The sequence below is a fragment of the Pezoporus flaviventris genome, unplaced genomic scaffold (assembly GCF_033815535.1).
Source record: "Pezoporus flaviventris isolate CSIRO_AGI_PZ_B2104156 unplaced genomic scaffold, CSIRO_AGI_Pfla_v1 ptg000040l, whole genome shotgun sequence".
Lineage (NCBI taxonomy): Eukaryota > Metazoa > Chordata > Aves > Psittaciformes > Psittacidae > Pezoporus > Pezoporus flaviventris.
The window spans coordinates 10,219,698-10,246,455 of NW_026892588.1; the positions used below are offsets into that span (position 1 = coordinate 10,219,698).

General features: G+C 48.9%; 1 protein-coding gene across 1 annotated transcript in view; it reads left to right on the top strand.

Annotated features, from left to right (window-relative positions):
* The first annotated feature begins 476 nt into the window (after positions 1-476).
* The window catches only part of ANAPC13 (anaphase promoting complex subunit 13), a 78,538-nt gene continuing 52,256 nt past the window's right edge, over positions 477-26,758 (top strand). Inside the window, exon 1 of the mRNA XM_061465243.1 lies at positions 477-480. The gene's annotated coding sequence lies outside the window, so the exon portion shown is untranslated. The remainder of the gene's footprint in view (positions 481-26,758) is intronic.

The following is a 26,758-nucleotide window of genomic DNA, read 5'->3' on the forward strand; positions in this document are numbered from 1 at the left end:
AGGACCTTCCTTGTTAATAGGAAATTATTCATTTCTAAAGCCTGGTTTTCCCATTTAAAAGCTACAGTCTTGTGCCAATTTGTCCACAAGAAAGCCCCATTTCTGGGAACAGGAATGAACCTGCATTGCACTTAGCCAGCCTCCAATATCAGCTTCTCATTTCATATCTCTTGGCTACAGCCAACCATTTACAGCTAAATCATCACTGAATTTACAGAGGTTAGGAGTTGCTGGTAACAAAAAAACTCTTGTTAAATTTATTACCTATAATCTGACATTGTCCTGCATAAATCTCAGTGTTCCTGGTAAATACAAAGACTTCCAGTAAATGAAAGATACCAATAAGAGTATAGGTAAGTGAACTGGAGAGTTATCTGTTATGGAGGAGAAGCAGGGCAGAGACCCTATCCAGACCCATTAGAAACCTCCAGCAAAACCCACTATGCAGAGCAGGGAAGGAAAACATCTCCCTCACCTGCTCCAGAAAGGTAAATAGTGAACGAGGAAAGTGGGAAAAGTCCCTCTGCCAGAACAACGCTGACATTGCCTCTCTGGGACACATTTCCCTGTGCATCAGCAGGAAAGCCATCAGCATCTCCCAGAGCCACTGCTCTGCTGTTTGCCAAAAGTCAAATGTTAATCAAAAGAGGGGACTGCTCCTGGATAGGGATACAACAGAACATGAGGGCTTCTGGCAGGGCTAAAACCTGCTATCTGCTAGCAGGAAACAAGTTTTCCTGCCCCCTGGTAAAGAGTTTTTATTGCTGGTTTCCATCCAGCTCTCTAGGAAAGCAAAAGTCTTACTTGTGGGAGAGGATCATTAATCTCATTATTTTTGGATGACATTTCTAGGTGTGTTCTCAAAGCTCCAGGTTCATGGCAAAAGCACAAACAAGAGGACTGGTCCATCATGTACTAACACAAGATCACTCTCCCCAGAAATGGGAGTGGATAAAAGGGAATGAGTCTGGGACTCAGGAGATTAAAGAGGAGAAGTGGAGGACATGTGCAGGAGGTCAGCCAACTGCTCCCTCCTCTCCCCAGCCCAGCCTTAGCACCATCCTCCCTGAAGTACTCAATACAGGCCCTCAGTCTCTGCAGCAGCACACCAGCTCTGCCCCTGCCTGCATCATCTTTGCTGCGAAGCAACAAGGGAAAAAACAATGTGGTACCCAAGGGGAAAGGCAGACACAATGGATTTTCTCATGACCCTACCACCTCAAGGGATGAGATCAGAGCCATTAAGGCAAAGTGCTGCTCTCTTCATGCACTTCCACGAATCAGAAGCCCTGTTGCACAACTCTGCAATGTTATCAGACACCCAGATTTCCCAATCCAATGGCAGCTTCTGCAAACATTCACCTACTACAGGTAGGTGCTTCAGTCCTACACACAGTCATCATCACATCTCTGAAGCTGCTTGCAGCCCTGAGTACCACAGCAGCTAGCTGGAGCCTCCTACAGTACACTTGGGTCCTTATTTATCTTGTGACCACACCTCAGCTGTGACTCGTCTCATCCTAACAGGGCTCCTCGGCAGCTGGGCTGAAGAGGGGTGCAGTCCACAGGTACAACCTCTCTATCAACCCACCTTTAGCTCTTCCTCACTGAGTGACAGCTCTCAGAGACTTGCCAGCTGAGAAGGAGCTGTCTGTGCTGAGGCAGATGCTTCAAAAGCAGCAGGAAGGGACATTGGGCTGGGTTGACTGGTCATGACGTGCTCCTAACCCAAACTGCTCCACACTGTGACTGTGGCCAGGCAGCCACAGGCCTGCTCCCAGCACCTTCACTGCTCCCATCCATCAGCATCTCCTTAAAACCCACCAGCCTGCACTCACCCATGGTATTACTCCCACTTTCTCTCTGGGAGCTTCAAGCACCTCCTGACAACGTTGCTCTACGCCCCCTTCCTCTCCCTGCCCTTTCATTTCTCTCATCAAAGTTTCTTTTCATCTCCCACCTTCTTGCCTCGGGGGGCTATTGTTCACCTCTCAGCAGCCCACAGAGCCATGCCGCTGTGCTAGGAAGGGCTCTGCACCCAGCACGGAGCTGGGGAGCGGGCACCAGTGTGGTGCCTCTCCAGGGGGGAGCAAACACCAGCACCAAAGCGGCTCAAAGTGCCCCTGAGCCTCAGGAGCTCCCCATGAAACCAGCAGGGTTACAACAGGGTTATGTGGGATGAAGTGCCTCTCTGTCAGACAAGCACATGCATAGGAAGAGGAAGGCATGTAGTAAAGTATGTTTTAGCGCAGGCTCAAAACATTAAATCTGTGGGAGCCTACACGCTCACAAACTCAGGTTGTGTCAGCACAGTGAAGCACAGTGATCCTAAATGCAAAAGGAATAAATGAGGACAAATATCCCCCAGGATGGACGGGCAGACACAGCCAGAGGCGCAAAGGTTATCTCCAGATTACAGACGTGATACTCCCAACACTAAGGTGCAGAGACAGCACAACACGAGCAAGACCTGAGAGAGGGAGAAGAGATAACAGCTTGAGTGAAGCAACACTTTGCAGCCTCTTTGGCAACAGCAAAACCATCCCTTCATTTCAGATTAGCTGATTTTTGTGCCTGTTTAGTTTCTTCTAAAGGTCAGAACATCTGCACAGGTTTGTGTGAGTGTGCACACATGTGTTTGAAGCAAAACACTGACTCCTTTTGAGGCTATTCAGTGTTACATTCAGTTTATTCCCTTCATCTCTTATGAAGTAATTTGGGAAAATCTTTAAAATTGCTCACACTCAAAACCAAACTGTTCACTGAAATGTCTTTGTTTGGTTTTTAACTGTCCATTGTTCCTTGTACACAAGGGCATCACCAGGAGCCCCCAGACTAACACAAGCCTCCTTCATAGAATCATAAAATCATTAGGGTTGGAAAGGACCTTAAGATCATCTAGTTCCAACTCCCCTGCCGTGGGCAGGGACACCTCACGCTAAACCATATCACCCAAGGCCTCATCCAACCTGGTCTTGAACACTGCCAGGGATGGAGCATTCACAACCTCCCTGGGCAACCCATTCCAGTGCCTCACCACCCTAACGGGAAAGAATTTCCTCCTTGTATCCAATCTAAACTTCCCCTGTTTAAGTTTGAACCCATTACCCCTTGTCCTATCATTACAGTCCCTAATGAAGAGTCCCTCCCCAGCACCCCTATAGGCCCCCTTCAGATACTGGAAGGCTGCTATGAGGTCTCCACGCAGCCTTCTCTTCTCCAGGCTGAACAGCCCCAACTTCCTCAGCCTATCTTCATAGGGGAGGTGCTCCACTCCCCTGATCATCCTTGTGGCCCTTCTCGGGACTTGTTCCAACAGTTCCATGTCCTTTTTACATTGAGGACACCAGAACTGCACACAATACTCCAGGTGAGGTCTCACAAGAGCAGAGTAGAGGGGCAGGATCACCTCCTTCGACCTGCTGGTCACGCTCCTTTTGATGCAGCCCAGGATTTGGTTGTCTTTCTGGGCTGCAAGCGCACACTGAAGCTGGCTTATGTTCATTTTCTCATCAACCAACACCCCCAAGTCCTTCTCCTTAGGGCTGCTCTGAATCTCTTCTTTGCCCAACCTGTAGCTGTGCCTGACCCAGGTGTAGGACCTTGCACTTGTCATGGTTAAACCTCATAAGGTTGGCATCAGCCCATCTCACAATTGTGTCAAGGTCCCTCTGGATGGCATTCCTTCCCTCCAGCGTATGAACCGAACCACACAGCTTGGTGTCATCAGCAAACTTGCTGAGGGTGCACTCAATCCCACTGTCCATGTCAGCGACAAAGATGTTGAACAAGACCGGTCCCAACACCGATCCCTGAGGGACACCACTCGTTACTGGTCTCCAGCCGGACATTGAGCCATTGACCACAACTCTTTGTGTGAGGCCATCCAGCCAGCTCTTTATCCGCTGAGTGGTCCATCCATCAAATTGGTGTCTCTCCAATTTAGAGACAAGGATGTCATGTGGAACAGTGTCGAATGCTTTGCACAAGTCCAGGTAGATGACATCAACTGTTCTACCCCTGTCCACCAGTTCTGTAGCCCCATCATAGAAGGCCACCAAATTGGTCAGGCAGGATTTCCCCTAAGTGAAGCCATGCTGGCTGTCACCAAGCACCTTGTTGATTTTCATGTGCCTTAGCATGCCTTCCAGGAGAATCTGCTCCAAGATTTTGCCAGGCACAGAGGTGAGACTGACTGGTCTGTAGTTCCCCTTCTTGAAAATGGGGGTTATATTTCCCTTTTTCCAGTCATTGGGAACTTCACCTGACTGCTGTGATTTCTCAAATATGATGGCCAGCGGCTTCCCAACTTCATTTGCCAGCTCCTTCAGGACCCCCGGATGGATCTCATCAGGACCCATGGACTTGTGTACGTTCACGTTTTTAAGATGGTCTCAAACCAGTTCCTCTCCTACAGTGGGCGCAAGGTCTTCATTCTCACAGTCCCTGCATCTGCCTTCCAAGACTTGGGTGGTTTGGTCAGAGCCTTTGCCAGTGAAGACCGAGGCAAAGAAGTCATTCAGAACCTCAGCCTTCTCCAAATCCTGTGTAGCCAGTTCTCCCGAGAGCTTCCTGAGGGGGCCTACATTCTCCCTAGTCTGTCTTTTATTTGCTATGTACCGGTAGAATCCCTTCCTGTTATCTTTAATACCTCTAGCTAAGTTTAATTCTAACTGAGGCTTAGCTTTCCTAACCTGGTCCCTAGCTTCTCGGACGACATCCCTGTACTCTTCCCATGCCACCTGTCCTTGCTTCCACCCTTTATAAGCCTCTTTTTTCATTTGAATTTTCCTCAGCATCTCCTTATCCATCCAAGGAGGTCTCCTGGCCCTCCTGCTGCACTTCCTTCTGGTTGGGATGCAACACTCCTGAGCTTGTATTAGGTGATCCTGGAATATCAACCAAGAGTCTTGGGCCCCCCTGCCCCCTAGGGCTGTATCCCATGAAACCTTACTAAGCAGGTTCCTGAAGAGGCCAAAGTCTGCTCTTTTGAAGTCCAGGGCAGTGAGCTTGCTGCACACTCTTCTCACTGTCCTGAGGATCTCAAATTTGAGCATCTCGTGATCACTGCATCCAAGGCTGCCCTGGAGCGTCACATTTCCAACGAGCCCTTCCCTGTTGGTGAGCACGAGGTCAAGCATGGCACCTCTCCTTGTCGGCTCCTCTGTTACTTGCAGAAGGAAGTTGTCTTCCACACAATCGAGGAACCTCCTGGATTGCTTGTGCCGGGCCGTACCGTTGTTCCAACAGATGTCAGGGTGGTTGAAGTCACCCATGAGAACAAGGGCCTGCGAGCGTGAGGCTTTTCCTATCTGTCTATGGAGTGCTTCATCCACAGGTTCTCCTTGATCAGGCGGTCTTTAACAGATCCCCACAGTAATGTCTCCCATAGCTATATTCCCTTTAACCCTGACCCACAAACTCTCTGTTGACTGCTCACCAGTCCCCAGACAGAGTTCCATACTCTCCAGCCTATCCCTAACATAAAGGGCAACTCCCCCTCCCTGCCTGCCAGGCCTGTCTTTCCTAAAGAGCCTGTAACCTTCCATTCCAACACTTCCATTCAGTTCTTGGCTGCCTATCTCCGCCTTGTCCAAGAGAGATGAGGCTTTCCACACACATGGTGCTTTCTGCAGAGTCACATACACTGTGGGCTGACCCAAAGCCACCAGCAAAGCCCTGCTGTGCCATCCCAAGGGCAGTGCTCAACACAAACAGCCCACAGCTGGGAAAACATAGATGAAGAATGCAAGATGTGCTGGTTTGGAAGCTCAAGAGGGTTGATGCTGTGCAGAGACATTCCTCTTTTCAGCTAGAAGTGTCCCCTGCACTCAGCTCACAGCATGCCTACTTGCAAAGCATGCCCAAGCCCCACAGTCTCTGCCCTACTTGAGCTGCTCCAGCCCATATGGCTGGCAGCACACAGGCTAGACTGAACTGAGGCTTCTGGGACAAAAATACACTTTTTCCCCATCACACTGAATGCTGACATTTTGCCAGCATCCAAGCCCCCACAGCTGGTTGTAAATCATCCATCAATCACTAAATAAAACAACCCCGACCCTTTACCATCCCTCATCCCCACTAGCAAGCCAGGGCAACGCATGCCAGAGCATGGGGATGGGCACAATGCTGCTGCCTCAGGGCCAGGCAGCACCTTGGGGCTGACACACACCAGCCTTAACTATACCTACAGTTGTAAGAACTGCATAAATGTATGTATAAAATAACCTACTTAGCTCTTAAAATATAATAAAAATCAACAAGTTGAGAGCCACAGCACAACAGACAACCTTATCTGTGAGCCCTTTATTTTTATATGATATATCCAAATATGATGATGCGATGAGCGGAATATACCAACTTGGGTAATTGGTGATGGCCTGAGCACATGTATGCACTGCTGATCTGGTTGCCTTAAGGTCTATGTATATTTACAGTGCCAGCTTGTTTGCATTTCTGATGATTTGAAACACTGAGAAGGTAATCAGCTCCTCTAGTGCATGCAATCAGCTCCGCGGCATTCCTTGCTCTGTTGTGGGTGAAGCCACTAAGACTGTAATTTCGGAGCTGACAAACGCCAATAAGCTGTTAAACGGAGCTGGGGAAGGCTGCTGTTGGGACCAAGCACTGAGCTGCAAGGACACCGGGTGCTGCAGGGAGATGGAAGCAGTGAGGAGCGACACCAGGATCCAAGGCTGCCCAGCAACCATGATGGGACTGTGTTGACACTTGGAGGCTGGCTGCAATTTAAGTCTGAGCATTGGCTCAACTCTTTTCACTGGATGTTAGCATTCCCATTTCTTCACCTAAAATCCACTTGAGTAATCAGCCACAAAGCTAATGACTCGGGCCCCAAATCAGCAAAGTACTTGAGCACATGCTGAAGTCCCATTGAAAGAAATTAGACATAAGCAGACTCTTTGCTCCAAAGGGAGGGGGCTTTCTGTAAAAAGAAGTAAGAAGGAGGTTCCAAATAGGCGAAATATTCTATGGAAGCAATCCATGCTCACTTGAGTAACCTCCAAGCACCCTGCTCAGTGTTTGTAAGGACCCATCTGAAGCACGGGAAACCTACAGCCCTAGACCTGGCTTTATTTTCTTGGCAGCCAAACCTGAATAGTCTTCAGAGGGTAGCCTTTGGACTTGCAGGCTGCTCCCAGATCATGTGCATCCCGCACTCACATGCTGCAAGAACGCCTCCTGGTGTGCCCTGAAACAGCAGCCAGGGTGGGGAAGAAGGGATGAAGGGCACAGCATACACAGTCACCCAGGCAGGACCAGCATCTCTGCATGGTGCCACACTGGGTTTCCCCAGCAAGCTGCAGACAGGCTCTGAGCACCACCAGTGATCAACAGGTTACAGCCCAGGGACCCCAAAACAAGCCCCCTCTTGTTATTGCAAGGATTAGTGCCCAAGCAGGACTGAGTGTGCACATTCCCACAGCCATGCTCCCACCCCGATGATCCCCCTCACACCTGCTTGCCAGTGGGTTCACAGAAACCCATCATCTCAGCCCCCCCAGCCTCCTCCCTCCCAGTCACGCTCTGAAGTGATGGGAAGAGCAGCGATCAAATTTCCCCATGCACCAGAGAACAGGAATAGCATTCACTCCTGCCAAGGACAACACCTCGCTCTGGCAGGTTGCACAGGTATCCACCCAGAGCAGTTGAAATCCAGCTATAACTTGCCTTAAATATGGAATCTTACAGCCTGACATGGTGTTAATGCATACATATCGATATTCATACAGATCGGCAACCAACCTGATCAAAGGAGAAGGTTTCACTGGAAGTTTTCCAGCATCTGGATATCTTTATTACAGTGAATTACTTAGGTCAAAGCCCTAACTTGTGTAAACTGGCACAGCTCTGCTGAAATCAATACCCTTACGCCAGTTTCTGCTACTTGATGAGGTGGCCTAGGATCTCTGTATTGGTTTTACTGTCTTCTGCCATCATCTGCTTAGTTCCCATTTCAGGGCCTCTTGCTGAAGTTTGTGAAGAAATACAGCCAGCAAGCACATATTCAGACTAAAACAAACTGTAAATAGGCCTCAGAGAAGGTAAAGAGCAGACACGCTGAAGTAGGTGGTGATTTGCTGGAGCCACTTGGTGCTGAGTACCACGCTCAGCCCTCTGCTAGTCACCAAGAGAACTACTGAGCATACCCCAGCTCTTGGGAGCTAGTTCTGCTCAGAGATAACAGGGAGGCTTTTAGAAGTGATAACAAGGACTGAGATACTTGTTGGGTAGGCTGAGCAGAGCTGGTGCCTGGCTATAGCAGGATGTAGTTGAGAGCTTGTGCCAGGGCAGTTCCTGCATTCCAGCACACTGAGAGGACTTGTGCCCTGCACCATCACAGTGGCTTCTGGTGCTCTGCTTTTTCCTTCATGGAGTAAAAAAGGAAAATGCAACCCCATTCATTCAGCTAATCCATCCATAATAGCTCTAAGAAAACAGAGAGGCTGAACTTTTAGTTGACAATTTTTAAAAGATACTCAATACTTCTATTTTCAGCTCATTTTGGTTTTGCTTGCAGAATCCTGGGGAGAGGGTTAATTCTGCAAGTGAGAGAGTGCACCAGAACAGCTTTACTTGTAACTGAGTAGCTCAGTGGTGTTAGCTGTCTCAGGAAGGGTTTGCTTCTTTAGGTCTCACAGTGCTTTGGAGATTATTCCTTGGTTTCCTGGAGATCCCCCTGTCTTCCCCTTAATCCATTCTAAAGAGGTGTCCAATAGAGAGCCAGCCTGAGACAAGGTGGACCAAGAGGCATTCATGCCCTTCCACATGCAGAGAGCACGAAAAGAAGGGAAAAAACCCCTTATTATAACAGCCTTTTGCAGAAAGTCAAAAGCAAAGTCGTATCAGACACCTTTTACAGAGGCAACAGCAGCCAGAGGGGTAAAAGAAAAGGCCATGCTCGGCTTCTCTGGTGGGACTGGACCAGTTTACGTGCTAATCCCAGTGTGAGCAACCAGAGCTGTCTCCAGCCGGAGCCAGTTGTCTGACTTCAGCACTTGGCAGAGATGAACAGAGATCTGTAGCGCAGGCGCTGGCTGCCTGAAGCCATGGGCTGCTCGGTGTCAGCAAATGGAGCTAGATGGAAAAACAAATACAGAGAACATCTTGAATTTGGAGAGTGATTCCTGCACCACTACAGGGCTCAGCAATACCGCTGCCTTGGCTTTTTAGTGCCTGCAGCATGCTTTATGGTGTGGCCAATGGCAGGGAGGAAGCTGCCATCCCTCCCGCAGCTTGTGCAATGCCTGCAAGCTCAGGGATATTTCAGCATTTTTTGTCCCTGAAAAAGAAAAGAAAAAGCCCATAATTCTGAGGCCAAAGCAGAGAACTGAGGGCAAAGAAGGGATTTTGGCAGGAAGGCACTGGAGGATGATGCTGCGGATGGGTTATATTCTAGGGGATAGCAGCTCGATGCTCCCATGGAACGGCCAGTGCTGTCCTCGCTGACAGCCCAGGATCCAAGCACCCATCCCCAGATGCTTTTGGAAATGCCACCTGTATATGTGTAACATCATGACACTACATGCCGCTGTGACAGGGCTGGCAGTGCAGAGGGCACCAATGGGGAGGGAGCGGGGGATGCGAGGCAGCGTACAGATCTAAATAAGGCCAGAGAAGTAAGGGCAGGATCATTTTAATCAGTTAAAGTTTCATTACCATGGATACCACAAGGGGGGAAACATTCCCTATAGGAAAGGGTGAAGCATGTACTTTCTTTTCCCAGATGGCAGGTCTTGCAGCCAGCCTCCCTGATGAAATGAAGCATGTCTGCATCCATGTCCCCTTCCTAACCCTCAGTTTTAGAACCTGTTGGTTAATTTTAGCCAGGTCATATCTGGGGATGTCTCAGGGGACTTCTGCTCCTTTGCCTTCTAGGAAGTGGAGACAGACAGCCGTGGACAGTCCCCCTCACAAATCCCACAGGGGAGATGCTGCTACCACAGGGCACAGAGTTCACTCATGCCCTCTGAGCAGTAGCTGCATAAGCATATGTCCTTTATACCCATATATAGTTCAGGTTCAAGTGAAAACAAAGTAGAAATGGCTAAATACTAACCCTGATCCTCCTCCCAGCAATGCACTCAGCAAAGCCCCCCCTCCTTCCCTCCCCAGGGAGAGCCAGGCAGCAGGGAGTGCTCAATGGGGCACAGCACACTCTATTCTTTGGTCGATATTTCAGCCTGCAGATCAAAAGTCTCAATTTCCAGCCAGCTTCCCTAGAGGACACAGATAGTTAAGGCAGTACTTTCTCCCCTGCTCAACTTCCCATTTTTTTTGGAGAAAAGTGGCAGTGCTACTTGTTCAAAAGCTTATAATATCCTTTCAACCAAAAAAAAAAAGAGAATTAAAAATACTTCTGCTAGTGCAGCTGAATGGCCAAACCCCAGCCAAGCTCACTGAGCGCACCTCTCATTCAAACTTTATCTATTATCTTGTCCAGCTTGAACAGCACAGATTTACACGCACCTAGCAGGGGTGTACCCGATTTCCACCCCCACCCCACCCCACCCCCCCCCCCAAAAAAAAGGTCATTAGCATCAGCATTTCTGAGACCGGTTGAGACAGCCCTCTGCTTGGAAATAACCAGAGGCAGAAGCTGTTGGTGCCTTGGCACACCAGACACCTCATCCAGCCTCGTTTTGTGAGTCTGTGCTTTGCATCAGGGTAAACTCACTGCCACCTAAGCAGGTTGCTTCAGGGACAGCTAATTAAATAAGGCCAAGCAAATCAGTCATTGGAAATAACAGCTCTAGCGAGCCTCACACCTTCTCGTTCCAGTGAAGTGCTCGTGAGCCGGTCCGTTCTCTCATGTGTTCACTAAGGAAAACAGAATATACAGCATGTGGCCTCAGGCCTTCCCAAGCATTTGCTGGCAATCCATGGCACTGGGTGCATCCACTCTGAACACAGCAGGTAAAACTTTTCTCTTTCTACAAGGACCCATGTCAGAGAACAGAAGGCTTTTCTCACTCCTTCTGAGGCAGGCAGGATTCTGGTATCACCCATGGACTCCAGCATCCCACACTGTCAGAGTGAGGAAGATTCTGGGTAAAACCCCTGTGTTTTAACTAAGCAGAATCACAGCGGTGATTGCTTCACTGTTTGTTTTTTCCTGGTCTATTCTGAATTTCAATTGGATTTGGGGCTGGAGGGACAGCAGCTTGGTCCTGCTCCTGTTGCAATCCCAGTGGCTCTCCCATGGCATGGGGGAATTAAATCAAATTACACATGGGCCAGGTGAGGAGTAGTGGGATTAGAAGGCAGCTATGATATTTCCCTTTTAAAGACCAGCAAGGCAGGGGATGGAAGCTAAGTGGTAATTGATCTGACTTCTGAAGAACAACATTTCAAAGTAAATTGTTAGGGATGAACCAGTCATTGCCATTTACATTTCCCATGGTTGATAACAGGTTCCAGCTGCCCCAGAGACAGGAGAAACAGCACAGCCCACCTAGCAAAATGCCAAAGAGCACAAACCATCCCAGCAGCAGTATATTCGTGGGTGGAAAAGACCCTTCCCAGACCAGAGCCACTGCCCTGCCAAAGTACCTCTTGGAAATCTCCACCAAAAACCATGTCTGAGCCTCTTAACCACTCCCTCCACTGTCACAGTGGATTTGCTCCACTAAGTTAGGCAGCCCCAGGACTGGCTACCGGCATGTGCTTCAGCATGTCTGCAAGCACCAGGCTGGCCTCAGATCTGAGCCACAGAGTTCTCATAAGTATTAATAAACCTAGGTTCATCATCCTGACTTCAGCCACTGACCCAAAGCTGATGGGTCCCTTTTAGTATGGTGTACAGGCTGCTCTTACCTCTCTGCATGTGGACACCAAGTGGAAACTCAGAGAGATATCACCATGTTTTAAACCTGATGGATCGTGGCGCAAGCATCACCCTTCGCGCTTGTAACAGCCGTGCACCTCTCTGGGTGTCTGTGCGCAAAGACGGGCAATGTTATCTTCCCGCGGCTCTCTTAACTGCTTATCGATCCCAGAGAGCCTCCAAATGGATTTCTGCAGCTAGCTATCATCCTCCATAGCCTGGGAGATCCCTTCTATATCATAAAGTAGACATCTCCGTTACAGCTTTATTTACTGCAAAAGAGCAATTAAGCCATCCCAATTCGATTTATGGCTAGCGCAGATAACTCTTCTTAACACAGGCCAAGACCAGCTTAACTTTTGGATGCTTACCTCTTGCTAAGTGAAAGAAAAAACAAAAACCCAGCTTCATTTGTGCATTTTTTGCATCTCTAGCCCAAATTCAAGCCTCACCTGTGATCAATCATGTACAAGCTGGGAAAACATCCACTAGAAGTGCATTTAATAGATTTCCACTGTGTTCATTGCACAGTCACAAAGTCGGACCTCAGCTCATCTAGCTTTATTTTCTGAAAGCTGCATCCTGAAGCTGGTATTCAGGACGTGGTGGGTTTGATACCCAAAGCTATTTAAACATACAGCTTCATACCCAGGACAGCACAACAAAGCCATGGGGCAATAAGGTACGTAAGGAGAAAGGCATACACAGCCAAGCCCAGGATGATGCTCCACTTTACATATGAGTCACCAGGGCAAGGCCACCCGACTGGGGATGCAGTGGCCCAGCCAAATGTCCAGCCAGTATGGCAGGGGGCTGGAAGCCAGGACATCCCTCCCAGCCCCTTCCTGACACTCTCTGGGGGTGCACTGTGACAGCCATCACCCCAGCACACAAAGCCTCTTGTGGGTTTGAGCCTTAGCTGCTATTCCAACAGCTTTCACTGGATAATGTTCATGCTTTACAGCTTTACAGAAAAGAGCACTGAGATTGATACAGATCTGCACTTTATTAATTTTTCCAACTACCAGCACTGAACTAATCCAGTTGGAGACTAATCTAATTTCTCAATAACGTGTAGATTTTCCGCATTATCAAATTCATTTCTCATTACCCATTAGGGCAAGTGGAGTTTCCGTAGCAAGGTGGATACCTCAGCATCGCTGCGTAATGCTCCTTCCAATATTCCACTCGGCTAATGGATATCCTCTCTGGGTGAGAGTCTGTGGTATTTAAAGACATTCTCTTTTTAACTAATTTTATGTCTAGGCAGGACAGAGCATTAAGACTGGGGAGCCCAGGGTGAGCAGTAAATGTCTCAAGGTGCTGCTTTTGCTTAATCATACGCTTAGAAAGGTTCTAAATAATACATAAATAAATAAAGATATCAACAATAATAGCCTGGCTATTTTTGAGCTAATCCTTGCAAACAAAAATGGGCTAGGCTCTGCATGCCAGCCCTGCTTTCCTGGTGCACTCGCACATGTGCCTTCAGTCACAAAACCCCATCTCAGCCTGTACATTTGCACCACACTTTGCAGGTAAAGGGACCTGCTCCTTTGCCAGCTCATGTCAATAGTACTGCCACTGTGACTCAAGCTCACAGGTACAGAGATCAGCCTCAGCAGGAGTACATACTTCATCTCATTTCCTCCTTCTTCCATACTCATCCCATTTACCCTAAGGAAAGCAGACCTGCAACCTGTTTCACCAAGTCCCAGAAGCCGGAGGTTTGCTCTCATCCTCACCTGTATGGGAAACATCAGGCAGGTTTATATGCTCACTTGCCTGTTTGTTCTTGGACATAGCAAAGACAAGAAGGGAAAAAAAATAAGGACCCATGCCCTTTCTATGTTTTCCCCCTTCAGCACTTCAGACAATGTCTGAATGTTAATTTAACAACTTCTGGACAGGACAGTAGCCTTATTTAATGTATGGTGACAAATTAATTTACAAGGACAAGAAAAACAACCATAGCCGTTCAGCATCTGAAACACAGCATTATTTCCTGCGGCATTAATTGGTGGCATCAGTACTGTGCAATTTGTTACTGGTGGCACATTTCTGTATGGCTTCATTTCCTTAAAAGCGTGGGAATTAATTAGGGGTTTGTGGCAGCACGGGACTGGCAGGCACCAAGCATAATGTGGGCAATCACCAGAGAGGCTTCCTCGCTGCACGTGTGCATTAAAGGTTAGTAAACCACTGGTGTAAATACCACAGCTCCCCTGACTTACGGGGATTCATTTACTCTGAGGCAGATGTGTTTACACCAGCTGAGCACTTGCACCCCTGTGTTTAAGTGCAGAACAAGAATTCACCTCTTCTAAGTGATATATGGCAATGTTTAATCATCGGTGTTTGTTTCTAAGTAGCAGGGTTACTGAGGATGCCTTTTCCCAGTTAGCTGTTATCCTCAGTAATTTCTGCTGACAAGAAATTCAACCAGGCAGCTCCAGCGCTGAGATGTCACTGTCCCTTCTGCTGACACCATAATTGTATTTCACCTCCATTTCTTTTATATGCTGAGTAACTCCGAGGGGGAAAATAGAAGCACAGCCCATGCCATTCTGTCCAGGTGTCATCAGCAAACTTGCTGAGGGTGCATCAATCCCACTGTCCATGTCACCAACAAAGATGTTGAACAGTGCTGATCCCAGTACAGACCCCTGAGGAACATCACTCGTCACTGTTCTCCACTGCAACATTGAGATGTTGACCACAATACTGTGAGTGCAACCATCCAGCCATTTCCTTATCCACCAAGTGGTCCTTCCATCAAATCCATGTCTCTCCAGTTTAGAGACAAGGATGTCGTGCACGACAGTGTCAAATGCTTTTGCACAAGTCCAGGTCCAGAGGACAAGATCAATCTGTATTGGTGCTATGAGATGGATGAGGCTGGGGAGGGAGGATAAGGTGCTCCACAAGAAGATTCATGCTCCGCAAGTCAAAGAACATTGCAGGGCTGCAAAAAACAGAACTGTGGACACGCTGCATGCCTGGAGAGCAGAGGCTCATCCTTACCTGTTTCCTCAGCAGAGGTTGAGAAGGCCACACTTATGGGCACAGCCAGCCCTGCTGCAGCTTTGAGAGCTGCATTGATGCCAGGTTCCTCACCGCATGCTTTGGGCTCCTCAACACTACAGCAGAATTACTGCTGCTGGTGTCAGGCAACATTCCTTGAAAACACTAATCACCTTTTACCCCTTCAAGCAGTGCAATACGCCATAAAACCAGGGCATGAGTTTGGCTGGAAGCTCATAAGACTCCCCAGCATGTGAGCAATGCTGGGATTTGAGAGCCCCGATGTACGGCTTGAGCACCAACAATTCAAACTCCATTTTGACTTCAACACATGGCCAGAAAAGCTTATAAATCAAAATACAGTGTGTCCAGGGGTCCTCTGACCTAGCACTGAAATTGGTTACCCCAAGAAAACCTTCCCATGTCTTCCAGTGGTTCAGAATTTATTCTAAAATGATGTATTTTATACATATGCATTAGATATTTATATAAACCTGACCTTTAAAGAGCTGCCCTGAGCACTACATATAAACCAAATATGAAATATTTCAACCAACAGCTTCAAGATGACATGTGGGTAAAATTCAGGGCTGGGGAAAGGAGAAAAGAGGCAGGCTCTAAAAATTGAATACTGCAGAAAAATGTGCTTCTAACCTTGGCTCTGCACCAGGTTCACGAGATGTGTCACCCCCAGACCTCGGTCCTCACTCTCCAAGACACAGGCATGAGCTCAGATGACCTATTTAAGGTATGCTGAGATCCCAGAGGACAAAAACTAGAGATGCAATGGTGACATTTAGCTGCCCAAATCCTAAATAACTAATGAGCACTTTTGGGGCTGGTCAGCAAAAGCAGTAAAGTTGTAAGAATTCAGGAAAAATTACTCAGTTTCATACTTTCTCATGGGCCTTGTTTAAAAGACCTTTCCTACAGGTAACCTGATAACCCTGTCATCAAACCTTCACTAAAGCAGATCAGAAACAACTTGAGTCTCCAAGTCATAGCTGATGACTAGTGGCAGTGCATCTCCTAACACAGGGCTTGCAGTATTAACATTTACAAAATCACAAGACCCTGACGCTAAGTCTCATGACCTTTAAGTCAACTAGATTCAGGTTTCTTTTTTCTTTCACTCTCACTGCACTTTTGGGATGGATTTAGGGAACATTGCAGGGAGTCACCATCACCCATTTCTTCTGACATTTACATTTCTGGTCCCCTAAATTCAGGTACTGTAAGCACTGATTTATTTTTCAATAGTTCTTTTCAATTGGTACATTTTGATAATCCCTGGATTTAGGCCAATTCATGAAAGATTTTAGAGCTTGGTTGAAATTTATCTCCCTTTGAAACTCAGTCTGACCCAAACCAGCATTAAACAGGTCCTGAAGGTTGTCCAAATTGGCTCACAAAGAAAACCTCTTTCCACTGAGCTAGGAGTGACCTTATGCATTTTATAGGTCACAAGGAAAGGAGAAGGACTAAGATTCAAAGAGAGGATAATAGAAAATCCCGTAACACTGAGCCTGCACCATGGCCCTAGGTGCGCAATACCAGAGCAGTCCTTATTCAGTCCTTTCGCCACATTTCTGCCTTTGATAACACATTCCCCCGGAAAGTGAAAACCAAGTTCAGAGAAAGCTTTGCACTGGACTGCATTTATGTGGTTGGCTAAAATAAAAAAGCAGAGTCAGGTGTTTGATGGCTGCTCTATGGCACTGAGTGAAAGCCCTGCTTCTTTCTTTTGCATTGCTAAGGTGTGCATTGTAGATAAAAGTCCCATTTCTGACTGAGGCACTCACTGCTGCTCCCATTAGTGAGAGAACCGGGTCTGCTCCTGCTCTGCCCCATCTTGCTCACCACCACAGGATGACTCTTGGCTTTACTGGCTGCCATGAGCAAGTGGGAACCCCTGACATCCCTTCTCCGTGTTGCAAACAGGCACCAAAACCCACCCAATCCTGCTGCCCACTTTTGGTGACTCCAACTTTCTGCCTCGCTGGCTGCTGCCCTGTGAGCCTTTTGGCTCACCAAGGCTGGATGGAGGTGAAGGCACAGTGACACTGTGAGCCAGCTCAGCATGGCCCAGCACAGCTTAGCAACACCCAACCGCCTCAGCTGGCTCTATTTGTACATACAGATAAATATACATTAGACAGAGCTGAAAAGACAGAGTCAGCTCCTCTCTGAGGCCCTTCAGCTCCTGTTACCAACAGATCCCCCACGCTCTGTGGCACGCACGCTCTTTATAGCAGCCATCAGCCTGGCACAGCATAGAGCAGATGGTCATAACGACTTGGCCCACGGCCGCTGTCAGCCCCCAGCTCCTTGCCTCACATGATGTTCAATGGGCCACCTGGGCTCCTGCATGCCTGTGGGGCCAGGCAGGACACAGTGCAACCGGGGACAATGCTGCAGCAGTTGCTGGCATGGCAGGGGTTAACACCGGATGGTCCCAGAAATTATTGGCTCGTGCTGCCCTGGCATCTCCACCTACCACTGATGATACTGCTCCTGCTCGGGGTAGCTGTGGCAGAAATTGGCAGGGAGAGATGCTCTGAGCAACACTGAATGGCAGAGAGAATGCAGGACCTTCGGCTAAACCTCAAAAGTCTTATTACCACCATTAATTACCTGCTCTTGGTGCTCATTGCTGATGCAGCTTCATCCTGCTGATGTGGCTGCACAAAGGTCCCCAGGAAGCGTCCACTGCCACTGTTTGCACCTAAGACGAGGGCACAAGGGGTAGAAGATATCAGCGTGTGGCACATGGCCAGCTCTGCAGGAGAGAGGCAGCAACAGCAGGGGCAGAAACCACATGCTTTACCCCTCAAAGCACATGTATTACCCCCAAAGGTGTAAGGAGACAAAGGGCAGCCTGGGCACAGCCACAACCCATCACCTCCACGGGGCTGAGGACATGGTCAAGAGACAGGTCTTGCAGCTTGGCTGTAGGGAGCCTTGGGCAGGTAGAAACCATGTGCAGAGATTGGCTTTGTGCATCGGTCAGGTGTTTCCCCCACAGCTGGTGGTTTTGCACTGTCACCAGCAAACTGTTGTTTGTTTTTCAGCCAAGAGCAATAGCCATTCCAGGAGGCTCCATGAGAGAGCCCTCGTGGTACTGGTAAAGCAGGGGCCCAGCAATGCACTGGTTGCAGGGAGTTAGTGCAGCGTCAGTACAGCCCTGAGCACGTGAGACCCTGCAGAGCTTCTCCTCCAAACTTTGCTTGGAGGAGCCCCACTCAGCGAGCAGCCGGGCTGCACAAGTCCATAAAGAGGAGAGGCAGCAGCGCTCCAACTTCCTGGCACTCGGGGAATCTTCCTGGATCACATTACGTTCATGTGTCCTCGGCTCATCTCTGTACAGTTGAAAAACACTGTAAGGGGAGACAGTTAATTGAGACAGAGCAAACCCCAAGGTAACAGTTCCTCTCCATTATGCTCAACTGGAGACCTGCTGCTTTAACCAAACCAGCCTATTTGCTTCTGGAGATGATCCTCAGCTTGCATTAGTTTGTGGGTCAGGATCAGAGGGGCCGTGCTGCCTGCTAAAGCTTCACATTGCTCCCAAGGAGCAGTTGGTTCCCTAAGATTTTGGCTTATCAAATTAACTAGAGTCAAGGAAGGAATTAACAGTGATGCTACCCTGAGCTAACACTGAAGCAGGGTGATGAGGATGGTGGTGAGGCGGTGTCACTGCAATGACACTCAGTGTTTACTCCACTGGTGATGCATGTCACAACCTGCGCTGTGTTTGCCTGCAGCATGAAGGGCTCCCGGTCCATGGCGGAGATGTTTCTAGGCACGGCCACGACACAAATATATAACAGTAGTAATACTCGGGATGAGGGGGAAGCTCTTATCTGACCCAGGAGGACAGGGCATGCTGCTGTGGCACCCACACCGCGCTGGACATTACTGGTGCAAACTGCTCCAAACACCGTCTGCACTGTGCACAGCCCTCATGTGCAACACCCAGGAGCGCTTATCTTACCTTTTTAATGGATGCTTGTTTAAAGGGATGCTTTCAGAGCAATGAAGATGCTTTGTCACTTCAGCAAAGTGATTTCCCTTGTTGAACAGGGAGCAGTGCTTGTGTCCTCAGCTCTGCAGGGTGGTCACAGGGGCTGAGTCTTCTTTTGTTTGAATGCTAAAGCAGACAGGCACAGAAATGAGGAAAACAAGACACGCCTTTGGCACAAAGGGGCACAGGCTCCTAACACAGCCCTGACCTGAGGGGTAGGGAGCAGGCAGAAGGCTCTTATTTTACTTTTCTAGAAGTATGTCAATATTACATGGCATAGCAAAGTATTTTTGGAAAGGAAAAAAAAAGCAAAAGAAAATTAAAAAAGGAAAAAAAAACAAGAGAAAATTAAGAAAGAAACAAAACAAGCAAAAAAAACCCAAACATACAAAAAAAAACAAAACCACAAACAAAAAAAACCCAAACATATAAAAAACCCAAACAAACCTATTCTTGCTAAGCAATGACTGGTATTCTTCCCACCCAGTTTGGCTGCACTGAACCTAAGCACATCTACTCTTGCCTTTAGTCATGATATGTGTCCTTGGCTGGATGAACAGGGAAAGGAGGGTGGTTGGTACGCACCAGCTCATCTTTGAAAGAGCCAAATTACAGGCTTTGCTGAGCACAGTGGCTGTTTCAGCACTATGGTAAACCTGGGACTTCTCTGGGCAATCTGAAGGAGCTGGCAGGAGAGAGAAGGCAAAGCAGAGCATCATTCCTGGGGTAACAGCCCATGCACACTTCTTCCCCAAAGCTCAGGCTTAGCAGGAGCCTCCAGGAATTGAGCCCATCACATTTCCAATAGGAAAGCAGAGTGAACAGCACTGTCCTTGCAAGCGTCTCAATGACACGAATAATGTGCCACAGAGCTAAGAGGGACAAATGGTAAATCTCCAGCTAAGACAATGATAATGGAAGTACAGAAGTGAAAAATCATTACCTGAGTCTGCTCTGGAGCTATCCTGAGGGACCCCCGTAGGCTTTCTGGGTTAATTTAACCCTTTGGTTCTCATTCCAATATTCAGGCTGATGTGCTGTGCACTGACTGTGCTCAGTTAGGTTTTTCCCATTTCTTCACCAAAACAACTTTCTCCTTCTCCAAACAAAGCACCATGCACCTCATCAGACCAGCAGCATCATGCCATTTGGTGCTCAGCTTCCCTAAACTATGCAAGCAGAACAAAAAGCATAATGTTATTTCTAGCCAGCTGCTCAAGGAAAGAGCCTAATAATGATTCTCCTATTTCTAACAGCTCACATTGGTGAGGTGGGAGCAGTGACTGGACAAGACAGCCCAGCTCCACAGGTAAGCTCATTCCCTCCCGAGTAGGGAAGTCTTTCCTGACTGCTTTTTGGACTCCTGGAGTGGAAGGGAACTATTTCAGCCCTGCTAACATTGCTTAGTGTGCCCCAGCATCCTGCCAGCTCTCTGAAAAGTTAGAAATGCCCATCAAGCATCTCCATGGCAACCCCAGAATGCTCATTCCAGCCAGGACCAGTGTCCGTGTCAGAGCTGCAGGTTGCCAAGTTCATCTTCCTCCTTCTGGAAGGGCAATGGGAACCAAGAGGGTATCTGCTTCCTCTTGGTGAGCTACCAGGCTGATGGGAAGCAGTGTGCCAGACGCCTGGGGGGCATTGACCTGAAGAACTGACCAACCAGCTCCTCCGAGCTGGTAGCAAAACGCCTTGCAAAGCATGAAGATATGGGCTGGAGGACTCTCAGCTATACAATCTCTGCCAGACATAGACTCATAGAATTGCTTGTGTTGGGAGGGACATGCACAGCACAAGAGCCAGAATTTCAGAGGAGGGATGTGTTGGGAAAGCCAGCCTGCCCCAGGGAAGAGACCCCCTTCATATTTACTACTGGTGTAAGTAGAAATAATGTTTTCCACCCACCCACCCTCATGTCTTCATTTATGTCTCATAAAACATTTGTAAGTGTACTACCCATCCCAGATGCATTTTGCATTGCGCATTAACCCCACTTGTCTGAGAGCAATTTTATGGTAAGTGGTTAACAATAAAGCACGTCTCCCAAGGGCATGGCTAACTCATAATTCAGGTTACTGGGACACCTTAACGAATGATCCCCAAGCCCTCTGCAGGGTACCCACAGGCTAACACAGACTGTCCCTGGAAAAGCTGAAAGAGCCATTTTGAGAGGTGGTCTTGTGGTGGTTGGGAGAGGACAAAACCTCAACCAGCAGAAGCCAGGAAAGCTCACTGGCCTCCCAGAAAGGTCAGGGGCATTGCACTTGCCCCCACTGCCTTCAAAGCATCAGTTATTTGAAGATCACAAAAGGATCAGTGCCTTAATGACCACACACAGCCCTACCAGAAGCACTCTCCTCATCTAGAAACGCCAGCAACAACACATAAGCCAAGCAGCACGCTGAAGGTCAATATATCCATGCTTGGACAGACAAGACAACATAGCTCTGCAGCCCTGGCAACCTCTGGTGGTGAATGTCCTGCCAAGAGCACCCCTCCTTCCCTTCCTCCAGCAGCCCTGTGTGCTGGGGACAGAGGTTGCTTTGCCTTCAGCTGCTGGTGCTGCAGGCAGAGAATCCAGCAACCATGCAAGACAAGGAGGAGCAGCCTGCCAGAGCAACCGCAAGTGGCTGAGGACACAGGGCCACCCCTCCAGACCTCTGCCACAGGGCATCAACATTGGGTTTTTCATTTTTAAGAAAACTTAGCTAAACTTCTGCTGACTCTTCAGTTGCTGAAGGCTTGGTCTTCAAGGAGCAAAGAGCAGTGATCATCACGGCTGTATTGGTTTTCACTGAAAAAGAAGGAAAGTAGCAGAAACCTTCTATTTGCAGTCCTCTCTCTGAGCACAGAGATGTGACACTCATATTCCCTGAGCCACAGCTCTGCTTCTCACCCTGCTCCGCACTCATCATATGGCTGCTTCCAGCATCACTGTGCAGGCAACCAGGGCAAAGCTGTCCACACACTCCGCAGTGCAATGAGTGCTGTGCTGTACCACTGGCCAGAGGCCAACCAGGCTTGGCTTTTATGGACCAGCAATCCCATCCAAGATGCCTTACCTCCTGCCAGAGGCTCATCCACCTGGGGACAGCTCTTTCTCCAAGGCAGGTAGACTCAAGCTTCAAAGCATCGCCCCCAGCATGTCTCTTCCTGGGGGTCATGGCATTCAATTCAGTTCTGCAGCAGCCATCATTGTCTCCCTGCAAACTGAATACGTCCTTGACCTCTCCTCACAGGACTTTCCCAGCCATCAATTAGCTTCCCCGTTGTGTGGATACCAGGAACTGAATACATGGTTTTATAGTTCAGTGGAAAGTTCTGCTGCTGTCTTAAATCATAAAGCACAGCTGCTGACACAGCAGAAGCTGCAAAATGAACAGAGCATCTGAGCAAGCTGTGGTTTGGAAGCCGCTGGGAGGAGAACAAGTCTTGCAGCTCTGTTGGAGGCAGGAAGAAAGGACAGGCAGGCCAAAAGAGTAGATTAAAACTCATCAGAGTGCAATTGTAATGCATTATACAACATGAACGCGTCCTGGTGCTCCAAAGTTAACTTGCAATTGAGAGAGAAAATGGCAGCTGAGATTCAGTGTCTACAAATGCAAAGTAAAGCCAGGGGAGGGGGGGGAAGAGGAAAAAAAACACCTCCAAATATATACGCACACAATAATGGGCTCTAAATGAGCTATTCTGAGTTGGGAGACAGATCTTGGGAGTCTATGTGGATAGTTCTGTGAAAACACCCGCCCATGGTGAGTGAACAAAGGAAAGCTAATGCTGGGAAAGGACTTGAACAGGAAGGGCACGAAGAACAAGACAGGAATCACTGGTATGCCTGCACATGGAGCAGCATGTCTAGCCCTGGTCCCCCATCTCAAAAGGGGTACAGTAGAGCTTACAAGGGCACAGAAGAGGAGCAGCAGCAACAGGGAACAACTCCTGCACAAAGGCTCTGAAGCTTGGAGGTGACTGCTTATGGATGGCACAAGTAGGAGAAACCAGGCTATTATTTGCCAGAACCCAAGAACCAGTAAGTATCAAATGGAAGGCAAAAGTTTTAAAGCAGTGAGTATAGCCAGTTACCAAAGGTGTCATCAAGGGCATGTTGCCTGGGTTATTGCTGTGTCCACCTCTGGAGGGATGTGAAGTTGTTGAAGCAAGTCCAGAAGAGTCCATGAAGATGCTCCAAGGGCTGGAGCAGCTCTGCTCTGGAGGCAGGCTGAGAGAGCTGGGCTGGTTCAGCCTGGAGAAGAGAAGGCTCCTTAAGGGGAGACCTTAGAGCAGCTCGAGTGACTAAAGGGGCTACAAGAAATCTTGTCAAATGCCTGATGAGGGCATGGAGTGACAGGACAAGGGGGAATGGCTTTAAACTGACAGAGGGGAGACTGAGACACTAGAAAGTTCTTCCCTGTGAGGGTGCTGAGGCACTGGCACAAGGTGCCCAGAGAAGCTGTGGCTGCCCATCCCTGGCAGTGTTCAAGGCCCGGTTGGACAGGGCTTGGAGCAACCTGGTCTAGTGGAAGGTGTCCCTGCCCATGGCAGGGGAACTTGAACTAGATGAGCTTCAAGACCCCTTCAACCCAAACCATTCCATGATTCTGTGTTAGTTCCAAACTAAGTTAAAGGGTCTGACATTCATCTGTAGGTGACCTTGACATTGGGCCAGGCCTTCCTCTCCAGACAGTGGAGAAGATCCTGTACCACCAGGGTGTAAGCCATTGCCTCCAAGCTAGCCAGGTCAAGAGAACATACCCTGTCTCTGCACCGAGGAGAAGGCAGCCCTAGCACTTTTTCCAGGTGCAGACATCTACAGCAGTCTTGGAAAAGCATTTAGGTCTCCTCACCCATGGTCCTAGTAGGACCAAGGCTTCCAGCAGCCACCCTTCAGCACAGGGCATCTTCCCACCGCATCTTCTCCTGGAGCCTTTATGGACCACAGTGAAGGCAAAACACCTGCAGAAGAGTTAAAATGCTTTCCCGGGGAACACAGCCTGCAATTTTCCTTTCTACCCAATGGGATTCAAATAATCTAATTCTTCCTCTACATCTGTACAGTCTCACTCTCCCCCAGATCACCCCTGGAGAAATGACAGCCATGTGGTAAATACCTGTAATCATGACACTCTGATAGCTTCTCTTGTTCTCTGGCCATTAATTCATCTCCCTGGGACTTAGGTGAATATTTTAAACCCTACAGCAAATTCAAAGAGCTTCCTTTATTTTAAAATCAACACAGCAATAAAAGGCTTTCTCCTTTTCATCCTCAAAATGTAAATTATGGTGGTTTTATAAGGTTCAAAAATATCCTTACACACAGACAGATGCTGCTGGTTGTGACCCTATCTCAGGCCAGTGACAGGCTTTCTATGCATGAGAAACCACATGGACATGTAAACCCCTCAAACAAGGAGAGCTTGCTGCTGCAAGGGGGAGGTGGCAGCACCCACCCCAAGCAAAGCCTTTGCCTTCATGCTCATGGCACTGTCATAAAAGCACAATCAGAAACCTTCCCTTTCCCCTCTCAAGGTACCCTTTTGTTCAGAAAAAAATAGAATACAAGAACTGAAAATGCAAAAGAGCCCTCCAAAACCAACCACCTTCTCCCTGGTATCGTTATTTCTAGAAAGCAGAAACTTCCTGCAAATGTTTTCATTGTGCTGGAAGCACATTTTGGCTGAATTTAAAGCAATGAGGCTACCAGAAGAAAGACAACGGCATGGTGCTGGGGCAGCTGGGCCAGGAGCAGCCAGTTCACCATTAGGAGAAAGAAAATAAGGCTCTAGTATTTTTTTACATCCCACCAGGAAGGAAAACACCAGCAGCAACCACCACGTGCTCAGCTGTGGAGGCTCCAGCTCAGAGCTGCCAGGGAAGAAATGCATCAGCTTAACATCAGCTGGTGCCACCACATGTACTTGGATGTCTGCACTGAGTTCAGCTTGTGTTCTCAGTGTGACTTGGGTTGCACCACTGAAACCTTCTTTTACCAATGTCCCCAGCCACAGCTTTATTCTTTCTTGTCACTGAGCCACCACCTTGCTGGAACTGGAGAGGAATGAGGTTAAGAGCAGACCTGGAGGAGCAGCAAGCTGCTTTGCTGGAGGAGCAAGGCCAGGACATGCAGGGAAATCACTGTGGATAGCAGGCAGTAGCAGAGTAAGTGGGATGGTGGGAAGAAGCATTTGTTGGAGCAGAGCTTGGTACAGGACCTGTGCAACACCAGAATCAGGATTGAGCCATGCCAATGAGTGATTTAGGAGATCAGAGCGTCCCACCTGGGAAGATGAGGTAGAAGGGACCTGCAGGAAGAAGGGCTGCGTCTTGGATGAGTGGCTGGGGCAATGGGGAGGAAAGGGTGCTCCTCGCTGGGCACACAGGCAGAGAGATGGGACTGGTGACAGGTGAGAAGGGGTGCTAAAGGCCAGCGGGCAGATGGAGAAACTGTGATTAGAAAGTCACTCCAGCCATAAATCCTGGGACCTGAACAGGAGACGGGCAAGCCCCAGATGGCTTGGAAAGTCTGTCTGGCAGAGCCCAGCACGCCTCAGGGTGCATCTGTCCTTCTTCCTCCTCCTCTTCAGGTTTAACCACCTACAGCTAGCTCCTTATAGCCAGAGCTGAACCAGGCACCCCTAGTGAACCTAAAGCAACTCAAATACATTAACTATAGAGCAAAATCACTACCTAAACCCCTACAACATTATCCACCCCCAGCACAGGACTCCTGCTGCATTACTGGGGGTTACATGCAATGTCTCATCCCTGACGATCCTCTCTTGGCAGGGATGCTGCAGGCACCATCCAGGGCATCACAGTGTGTGCAAGGCCATATAAATGTGCACCACCAAGGGTGAATGGAGGAAGGCTCCCCACAGCCACATAGGCTATTTCTGGTTACACTGAGGAGCTGTTTAGGGCTGGATTTGCAGGCAAGCACGGGGCCAGACCGGCTGTCCGTGCTTTGGAAGGGGCTCAGGAACAGAAAAGGGCCAGGAGATGGGGAGGGAACAGGATTTATATAGAGATCCACTGGGAAAAACCATGTCTCCAAACACAAGTAACCTAACACCAAGCAGTAGTATCAGCTCCTGCACACAGACCCCGGACAACAACTCTGGCTGTGGGCTGGGGAGAAGAACCCCCCAGCCCCAAAAGCACCCTTGACACCTGCATAAAGGCACCTTGCTCGTGCCAAGCACCCAAGCCCCCTCCTCTGCCAGCAGAGCCTCCTGTGCCCCCAGAGCCCTTCCCAACACTGCCGAGAGCCCTTCAGCCCACAGGTGCTGTTGCTCCCTGAGGACCACCGGCCAAGCCGGGCCAGCGGCCAGCAGTAAAATTAGAACGTGTGTCCCTGCCAGCCCCTTCTGCGAGCTGCAGGGACCAGCTGAGCCCCGCTGCGAACCCGCACTGCAGCCCTTCTTGTACCCCTTTTTCTTAGCTGGGTGAGTACATTAGCTGGCTTCTTTGGGACACAGCATGGATTGCACCCTGCAACTCGCTTTGCTGCTGACACTGTGCGCAACCAGCAACGCTGTGAAGGCTGATCGTCCCCATCACACGAGGCTGGTCATGCCCCGTTTCTAGCCCCTTTTCCCCCACTGCAGCTGCTGCCCTCATCCTGCAGCGGTTATTATTTACACTCCTAAGTATCCCTCCAGTGTCAGCCGGGGCAGAGGATCAAAAGAGAAAGCCTTTTAAGGATTTCTGCCAGAGCTGGGAAGCAAATCCCCCCCAGCCAGCAGCGCTGATGGGGGATTTGAGTGTAGACAAGTGCTTAAAGCCAAAAAGGGCATCGAGAAGGGAGGGGGAGCTGGGGCACTCTCTGAAACCAGACACACACACAACTCCCCCCCACACCGAAACCA